The sequence below is a fragment of the Coptis chinensis genome, chromosome 3 (assembly GCF_015680905.1).
Source record: "Coptis chinensis isolate HL-2020 chromosome 3, ASM1568090v1, whole genome shotgun sequence".
NCBI lineage: Eukaryota > Viridiplantae > Streptophyta > Magnoliopsida > Ranunculales > Ranunculaceae > Coptis > Coptis chinensis.
Window position 1 is genome coordinate 69,055,080 of NC_141458.1, and position 10,338 is coordinate 69,065,417.

Consider the following 10,338-nt stretch of genomic DNA (forward strand, 5'->3'; position numbering starts at 1 on the left):
ATTTGGGTTTGCTGTTACATGACAGATAACATTACTTCGGTGGGCTTATCTATTTGGATACTAGTTGAAGGTGTAATGGGAATTAGGTCTCTTTGGTTGTTGATAGGTGGGTTTTGATAGTTCTGGTTAAACTGGGATGGAACAAATGCTCTGTTCTGATTGTTATATGTACCTTGTACTTGTCATTGTCTGAATGTATTTGTTGGTTTGTTGAAACCTGGTGGTGTTTGGTTTTGCGGAATGTTGGTCAATGCGAAGTTTGGATGCTGTCTCCTTGGTGCATTTGGCATATTGAAAGCACATACTTCTTCTGGCTGAAGTGATGATAGATTTGTTCAAGAGACAGGTGGTATCTATATGATTTAAGCTTAGACAGAAATTGCATGGTGAGGTATTTACGTTCATGACAAGATAAAGGTTTCGGTCTTTTTGTTTTGTTGTGAAGGCATCTATCTTTCTTGTGAGGGTTTCGATTAATGTTTTGATTTTTGGATCTGATTTCACCTCAAAAATACCACTAGCCTTAGATGTACTGGGTTGGGCTGTTCTGGAATTGTTTATGTTACCCCAATGGGTACTCTTTTCAGCTTGGTTTCCAAGAAAGGTTAAGGCTTCAATTGCACCTCTATCTAAAAAATTACCATTACTCATGATGTCGAGTGTTACTTTGTGTTATGGGAGAAAGCCTTTGAAGAAATATTGGACAAGAGTGGATTTTTCTAGTGTATGGTGAGGACATGAATGGAGTAGGTCGGAGAATCTATCCCACGCTTCGGAAAATGTCTCACTGTGACTTTGTCTAAAGAACTGTATCTTGCTTCTTATCTCTTCTGTTTTCTTCGGTGGAAAGTACTTCTTCAAGAAGGAGAACACAACCTTTTCCCATGTATCGAAAGAGTCGGCCTTCTGTGAAAGAAACCAAGCGTGACTCTTACCAGCTAGAGTGAAAGGAAACACTCGTAGCTTAACCTGATCATTGGTGACACCTGGATGATGAAAGGTATTACATACTTCATGTATCCAACGTAGATGCTTATACGGTAACTCATGTTCTAACCCATGGAAGATGGGTAGAAGATTGAACACGTTCGGTGGAATTCGAAAATCGCTCGTGAGCAGTGCGAGTCATATACAAGATGGAGGCCCATATTGCAACGATGGGTAGAAGTTGGAGAGATGCTCTTCAGCTTGCACTACTTCGTTAGCTGATAATAATAAATTAACACATTTTTTATCTATCCTAACTAATTATGCTAAGAAGAAGTAAAATATGTTGTTCTATGTTTAGATCAAAGTTCTACTCTCGATTACCTTGCAATAACTTGAGTAAGAATTCGTTCCACTCCTAGTTGCTTAGAACGTAACAATTTCATTACTTTAAACAATTCAACAATATGATGAGAGTAATAATTCTAATAGAACTAATATGGTGAGAACTAATATTAAAGATATTCTAAATTAACTATGACAATTTTAATACTAAGATGTGAATATAAAGAAGGAATTAGAGAGATTTGATATCCACCTTGATTAATCTTTAACATGCTAGTATAGATTTTTATTGCAACCCTAATCTTTATGCTTTCACACAAGGTTAAACATAAAAGTTAGGTCTTTTTATCCTTAATTATTTATAGCATCTCTAACCAACTAATAATTAGCATGAGGAGAAGTTTAAACCCATTCTCATCGTGAATGAACTGCCCTCTAGAATTGAAACTCTTAAAAATAATGATTCTATACTTACACATCAAGTCTTCATCAAAGCTTCAACCAAACTAGGATTTGGGTTTAATCTCCCTGCTATAAAAACCGGTACATTAAAACCCCTTCTAATCATATCAACTCATGAAACACCCCTCTTTTCTATAAAAAAATAAATTGATAAAAATACCCTTGAAAAATTATCCCGACTCTTTCTCTCTTTACTCTCATACTCTAACACAAAACCCAACATAACTATACTTTTTACTCTTTCAAATCTAAAACTCAAAATTAACAACCATTCCAACCCAGGTTTTCAGATCTAAAACTCAAAATTAACAAACCCGTAAAAAAATGATGAAAAAATCTAAAACTATTCTTCAAGCTTCGCTAAACAATGTTGATGAAATGATCGAAGAAGAGAAACAAACTAAAAGGAAGCAATGTTCGAATTCTAAAAAAGAAAGAAAGAAGATGGTTGGTAGTGAGGCATCAAGAGTAAAGTCACTGGAAGTCACAAATCTGGTAATAGTTATTATCCGCATATGTAAATTGGTATTAACATAACCTAGTAGATGTAACAAGTCAGAACAAGAATGCTATCAAAATTCATATTTGCATATGTATGCCTTCATTAGTACTATTTTGGTTTCTATTGTCATATGTAAAAGTTTACTTGCATAGCTTTATTTGTTGTATAAATTTGTATTTTCATATGTGAAAGTAAAATTTGAAATGTCAGTTTAACAGATCGACTTATTTATTACAACCCCTTATTGCAACAGGAGGTAAACCATACTAGCTTTACCAAGGTGTTTCGTTCTTCTGTTTTACCTATGCTAGCACTTTTCCAAGAATTCAAAGGAAGAATTAGAGATGTTCATATTGGCAAGATGAAATAAACTCCTTTTGGCAACCTTTTTATGGTTTTTGTTGAAGAAAAGGTGGATAAAAAAAGTTAGAAAAACCAAGCCACGTCATAATAAAGTTGTTAGGCAGTTGGTGCAAGGAGAAGCATAAGTTCAAGATTGGAAATAAGTTGGTGCCCTTAGCTCCATCTGACGTAGCTATAACATACCAAAGAAAGAAGATCATGAAATTATGTGTTGTGTTTTATTGGTGGATCACTTTGGGATACTAATTTTGTTTGAATTATGAACATAAATCTTTGATCTTTCATGTAATGTCAGTTTGTCTTTGAATTCCAGATGTAATTTTTGGGTACTATCTTTGAATTCTGGATGTAATGCAAGAAATGAGCCTGATGAGTTTGTCAGTTTGTCAAATTTTCATAACTATGTCAGAAAAACAGTTTATTAGAATTCATATTTGCATATGAAAATTCACATTTCATAGCTTGTGCCACCAGTCAGATGACAGAAAAAAAAACGTATGTGAAATCAATGTGTATATGTAAATTCATATTTACATATGAAAATGCATGTTTACATATGAAAATTAATATTTTCATATCTGTATTCATATTTACATAACTTGTGTCACCTGCTAGATGTCAAACAAACGTCTATGAAATTTCATATTTACATATGTAAATTTGTATTCACATATGTAGTAAATTCATATTTGCATATGTCAATTCATATTTTCATATGTAAATTCATATCTCCATAACCCGCATCACCTACCAGAACTCAAATGTCAAAAAAACATCTATGAAAATTCAGTGACTGTAAATATAGTTTTACAAATGTGTCTATATAACATCAAAATGTAAAATCCAAACAAGAAAAAAAAAATGAAAGTTCATCGACATCCAACATAAGAAGAAAAAAGAAAAAAGAAATATTCAATAAATTGAATAGTTGAATCAATAATCAGTACAGAGCATGTCGTAGGAGTGGAGCCCACTCTTGGATTGCGGTGGTCATAGCAAAGGTGCTTGTTCTTCTTCCTACCTTTTGCAGCACCTGTGTTGTGCTTCCATTTCTTGTCTGGTCACACACTAGCATATTTCATATATTAAGTTCCACAAGTATTAGTATGTTGACACTCAAAGTTTACAACGATTTAGAAGTTATAATATAGGAATTATGAATATTTCAACAAACTAGCTAATAAAAATCTTCATTTTCTTTGTATAGCGATTTAGAACCAGTATTAACATAATGTATACCTTATGAAATTAGCATTGTGAATTTGTGACACATCAATCATCATTGAAAACAAAATATTAAAGAGATATTACTCAACTAAACATTACAATTTAGTTTGCTTCTTACTCAATAACATGTCAAAACTCAACCATCAATGAAAAATAAGGCACTGTACTAGCCCATTTTCGTTGCACTGAGCACATCGTTCCTTCTTATCCACGATCAACACCTTACAACTTCATCCACATTCCAAACATGGAACAAACCTAGGTCCTCCACATCCCTCACAGACATCACTCCCAGGTTCCCTACTCCTGCCAACCGCGTTGAGTAGTTTATTGAGTCTACCTAATTCATTCAGCTCAATCGTCTCATCCACACCTCCTATGTACCTCCCTTTAATAAACAGCCTAGGGACACTTACCCTTTCACCCAACATCTCCCTCAACTCATTCAAGAACTGACCATGCAATTGAGATTTGAATGATGGAGGAGAGAGAAAGAGAAGGAGGAGGGAAAGTGTTAACACTAATTGAGAAGGCAATGAATTCAATATCACCAGAAGTTGATCCATGTCTTTTAAAAGCAATCAAATATGTGGTTCGTTATTTTCATGACTCAGAAACTCAACTCGCTTTAGATTCATTAATGCAACAAATTGACAGGAGCATAGAAAAATTTAAGGTTGAAATCGGTATGTTCTTCGCCTTTGCTGTCGATAAAAAATATTGAGAATAAACCCAAAAACGAACTAGTGGTCTGCTGAAAAGAGAAAAGGGTAAAAAAGAAAATAAATTTTGTTTGGAAATAAAAAATTAACTGGGATTCATTACTTTCAGAAAAACAGGGAGTTTATTTGGGGGGGGGGGGGGGGTGGGTTAAAAATAGGGCATTTAAGTGGGTTGTCCCGCCATGAAGGAGGTTTAGCATAACAGATTAGGAAGCAGGTGTGTGAGTCGCATTTCCCTTTAATGGAGGTTTAGCTGTGAATCATGGGACTATCATGGAATAAGTAACAGAAAGAAGAAGACATAATAAAAGAACTACTTTATTAAAAATAACTTGAATTGAATTAATGGTGGTTATGCTAAATAAAACATAAACTATGGTTACTAAAGAGAAAAACTAAGAGACAAGAGGTAGGAGATGAGAGTGTTAAAGTTTTTGCCTTAGTCTTCTTTATATAGCAGAGATTTAGGTTTACAATTTCATGCATGGGCTTTGGAGCTATGTTTTGGGCTACTAAATAAAGCCCAAAACCTAATTACTTAAGTTTAAAAAGGGATTCTATCCAGGAAATTACTGAAATAGTCTTTTCATCCACTTTCACTCCTCTGATTAGATCAATGCTTCAACCATTAGAAATCTCTTTCTGAGCCGGTCGTTTTGAGATATAATAGGCCCAATTCTGAGGTTTGAGTCCAAAGATACGGCTTGTGGAAGTTCTGCTGACTTTTATGCGTTATTTCTGCCCACGTTGACTTTGACTTTTCAGCTTTGACTGGGCTTTAAAAAGATTTTTTCTCCTTGAAAATTGGGTTTTAACCATAGAACTCTTAGCAACTAATCTTTTCTCCTTTCTCTTGCAAAAGTGGCATATTTCTTCACATAATTGATTCCAAGACCTGAAATACACAAAAGTACGTAAATAGTACTAACTCTTCTTTATTATAAACATAATTGGTCTAAATATAATGCTATTAAGGGGTTAAAACTATAATTTTGGGCTCTTATCATTAGCCATCTTATGAGATGGAGGACTAAAAATAGGAGATTGTCTAGGGCGACGAGCTCTCCTACGTGAGTAAGTTTTATTTTTGCTAATACTAGAAGTGCCTGAACGCAGTATCATACACTTTTAGCAAGACTCCAAAACTATCCTAACATGTGCAAATGGTGCAATGTATGCTCAAGAATTTAAAATTTGTTTTTGCAAGTATGGAGTTTTGAAAACTTTGTTTTTGGTCTATATTTTGTTATGCCTTGTTCAGAGGAACAATTAGGCGTGAGACTAGGATGGCTCTACTACAAGTCTCAGAAGAGTAGGCAGTCACTTCACCAAGTGGTGTGCTACCAAGAATCTCACTCACGATGAATCTGGGGGAGAAAATGAGGAATGTAGTTGGTCTACCGAAATCTGGTAACTGATTACTCTAAATCCTTATCGCTATATTTTTGTCCTTTTCTGGAGGAGCATGACTACTTTGGGCTCTAGTTGATTGATTTTAATTCATTTTTTTTGGTCTTGGCCGGGCTTTCAAGAATCAAGCAATGTCCAATTTACCTACATTGGGTAATGACTTCCTAATGGTTGTTATATGGCTCGGGTTCAGCCTTATGTGCGAATGTAAATTGTAATGCGGGAAGTAAATTTCAAACAATCACGTAGGCATGCTTGAACACACAAGGTATCCTCTTACTTGGGCTTCAAGGAGGTTTAGAATTTACCTCTCAAGCCGTGCTTACACGCTGCTTGAGGAGATGGTGACGTCAGTTGACACGTGATCTGAGAATTAGACCTAATTTTTTGAGCTTTACCCTATTTTAAGTTACAATAAAGGTTCACTTAAAAGTCCCACAAGTTGGGTTTTTGATAATTTATACAACTTTGCCTTCATGGGCCCAAACTTAAAACTAAACTAATAAATTAACTAGTTTTAGATTAATCACCTAGATTAACTAGAGTCAAATGGACTTAGAGTGTTGATTACCAAGTTGATTCATAATTTTACCCTATTTTAAGTTACAATAAAGGTTCACTTAAAAGGCCCATAAGTTGGGTTTTTTGATAATTTATACAACTTTGCCTTCATGGGCCCAAACTTAAAACTAAACTAATAAATTAACTAGTTTTAGATTAATCACCTAGATTAACTAAAGTCAAATGGACTTAGAGTGTTGATTACCAAGTTGATTCATAGTGTGTGAGCTATGATCCACAACTTGTCTCACACACTTGAACTTCCCAAGGCAATTAAAACTCTAATCTCTTGTTAAGTATATAACTTAAACCAAGTTTAACTCATGTTCATCATAAGGAATCAATCAAAAACCAATTTTTCCTAATTTTTTTCGTTTTTTTTTATCTCTAACAATTACAAACAAGTTCCACTGACTTCGCCTACTTTATTACAAAATATGGGCATAGAGTACAACTATTCATCAAAAACCAACAGAGCTGCCAAAAAAACTGGACACACGTCTCTAGAGGTGACTGGGCGGTCGCCCCTTAGCTAGCTTGCGGTCACCCGCTTGGTCGCTCGCCGATGCTGATAAAGCTCGGTTGCCTTTTGGCTGTGTCTTCAGCTCCTTTCCAGCTTTGTTGTTTCGCAACCTGATTTGTAAGAAAGTGGATCAATACTGAGAAATAATAAAAGAAAATGATAAAAAATTGAAAAAAAATTAGAAATGGAGAGATGAGAATGATGTTCCATTCTTAGATTCTCAACCAATCACTCTCACTCCTTCAATCCACGGCTATGGCGCCATTAGATGCTTTAGTAAGTGGTGGTAATTTCAAAAAGGTTTGTTTTAGAAGTGAGGTTCATCCTAAATTGCTTAGAGTTTGAGTGTGGGAGATGTAAAGAAATTAAACAATAAAGTAAAAACTTGAATTGAAAAACAAAATAAGAAATTAAACAAACCAAATGGTTTGGATGCTAAGACAATGGATGGCTTCTCTCTCCCTTACTTTTGGGTTATGTAACCCTACTTTTGCCTTTTACAGATTTGCCCTTCTCAATTACAAATTAGACACCTCACACTTAACTTTTGCTTTTGTTTTTTGGTGTCTTCTTGACCAAGGTAGATTTTGGGAGAATGTCATATTTTGAGATAAGGGCCTCCATCTTTGGTCTTCTGATTTGAGGGCTTTGACCTTTGACTTTGATCGTTGATTTTGACCTTTTTTAGCACTTTTCCATAGCAACTTATAGTCTTCATAATAAGCGTGATTAAGGCTCCTTTTGGTGCTAAGACGCACCTTTTGTGATAAGTGGTCTGAAATACTCCCTAACCTGAAAAAGGCAATAAAAGCTATGAGTTGTCTTTTCGTTAAGCGTAAGAAAGGCTATATTGCAGCAATATATAAGTAATAAAATGCATATTTGGGAGCTGATTAGGTTTCTTTTGGACTTGATAAAAAGGCTTTGTTTCCAATTAGCATATTCACCTTGTTTCCATGCTAAAATGCCATTTTTTTTCTGAAATTTCATCATTACGTGTCGTAATCTGTAAAAACATGAAAATACAATTAATTTGCATTTATTACACACATAATTAACCAATATGTACTGTCTCTACAGGGTTTATATTACAGTTTTGGGTGCTTATCATTATGCATCCACACATAAAAGCATCCATCATCGTTAAGTATAGTAGAGATGGTTGCTTCACATTTGAATTAAGTAACCTGAATAGAATATCGTTAGCAATGTGCAAAAATTGTAATATAGACAAATATATCTATATATATTTTGATTACCTATAATGGAACATCATTTAGTGACTCAAGAATATCGGATATAGTAGTTAGTTCATGTGACGATGTACCTTCAGTTGATTGTGATAATGATTGAGGAGGCTCTACTTCCAATTGTTGAGGTTCTTTTCGAATTGGATTATATAACAACGAACATGTTTTTCATTAAAATATTAAGTTGTAAACATTTGTTTAACTTAAATCTAATTTTGTTTTAGCAATGGTACGTATTTTTAAGAGTTGCAACTTCTGGAATGTCTAAATTAAGATACAACTTTGTTGTTGATGTAGATGACAAAACATATTCACCTGTCGTATATAAAATATTATATTATTTTTTTAAAGATTATACAAAATATATTATGTTATTTAAAGTAGATACACAAAATAATAATAATTTGACTATAGATGACAATACCATTATCACATTGAAGAGTTGTACAAGCAACAGTGAGAATCGATTTATTTGAATTTTTCCAAATTTTATGGTGATCGAGTTGTTTGGCTGCACTGCCCCATAGAGTAACTTGTAATAGATAGCCCATATATGTAGAAACTTTGTTAGTATATGAATTTAGAAAACAAAAGTGCAAATTTGTTATTATTATTATTATTATTAGTGAACTTACTCTTCATTCAGGAGCTCAATTTCTTTGATTACGGTATCATGTCTGTTATTTTTCTTGATCGGGCTTGCTTGGTTCCATGTGTATATTCTACCAATTAAAAAGTTGGTTAGAATCAATTATATATTTGAGGACCTATAAGATGTTTGGCATTGAGGTTGTTTGGTATCTTAGAGAAAGTGATAAATGAGGAAGCATATTCTGAAAATGGAATGTAAATTCGATTTTCTTCGATTTGATGTCTAAACTTTGCCTCAACGGTTAACGGGATTTTTGTGTGTATGTTGTGTCCCTGATATTGGTAAGAAAAACAACAAATAGGTTAGAATTAGATATTGATGTTAATCATAATTAAGCATTTTTAATGTGTTTAATGTAAATAAATAACCATACGAATTATATACATACATGTTCATCAAATAGTAGCATGTCTAAGCTTTTGAATTGATCTGTTGTATAGTCTGTTGTTTCCCAAATTCTAGCAATGCGTACAACTATTTTCCAGTTGCCATTACCAACTATGTCATTAACACAGTGATGGTGAGGAAGTGACATTTTGTTAATAATTAGAACTATTGAAAATTGGGAAATTTGGGACGAAGATGTAAGTTTGATTTGATTTAGAGGGAGTTATACCGTTATGTTTGAAATTGTATGGTATCGTTGAGACTTATTGATAGTACACGCATACATATATGGTAAAAGTAAATTTGATCAGCCATGCGATAGTGTTTGTAAAGAACGACTTTTTGAATGTCTTTGCATGTGAATTGTTCATGTACAAAATCATAAGGCATATGATGAGGAGTGGAGGTAAATATGTTTGGAAGGAAAATGATAAATTTAGCCGCTCCATTGGAATTGCGAAAAGACTGCAAATATAAGGCAAAATAAGTTAGTCGGTACCATATGTAATCAGGTGGATGTAAGTGGTTTTGTGTTGACATGTAGATGTTTGAGGGGAAATGGGTAAGAGAAAAGGTAGAGATGAGGTGATGTGGAAGTACATGGTGGAGTGGGTACACATGTAATCAGGGGAGCTTCGAAAGGAGATAAAGTCAATAGAATGTCACGTGGGAGGAGGGAGGCAAAGAGTAGAAAAGCCATTTGGTTAATGATGTGAACCAACATGATTTGTTTCATATCTAGATAGACGATGTGGAAATGAAAGACAGTGTCGTGTGGTGCAAGAAGGATAACTGAGCATGTAAGAATGTGGTTTACTTACTTGACACGCATTGTGTAGATCTCTATGGGTTTGGATGTTCTAATTTCCAGATTCATTTGTTTGTCTGGTAGCTTTTAATAGATAGGAGAGTTAACTAAGGAAGGGTTCAACTAACGTTTAAAAGTTTTGGGTATATATATGAAGTGTTAAACAGGATCAATATTTTGAAGGGACTATATATATATA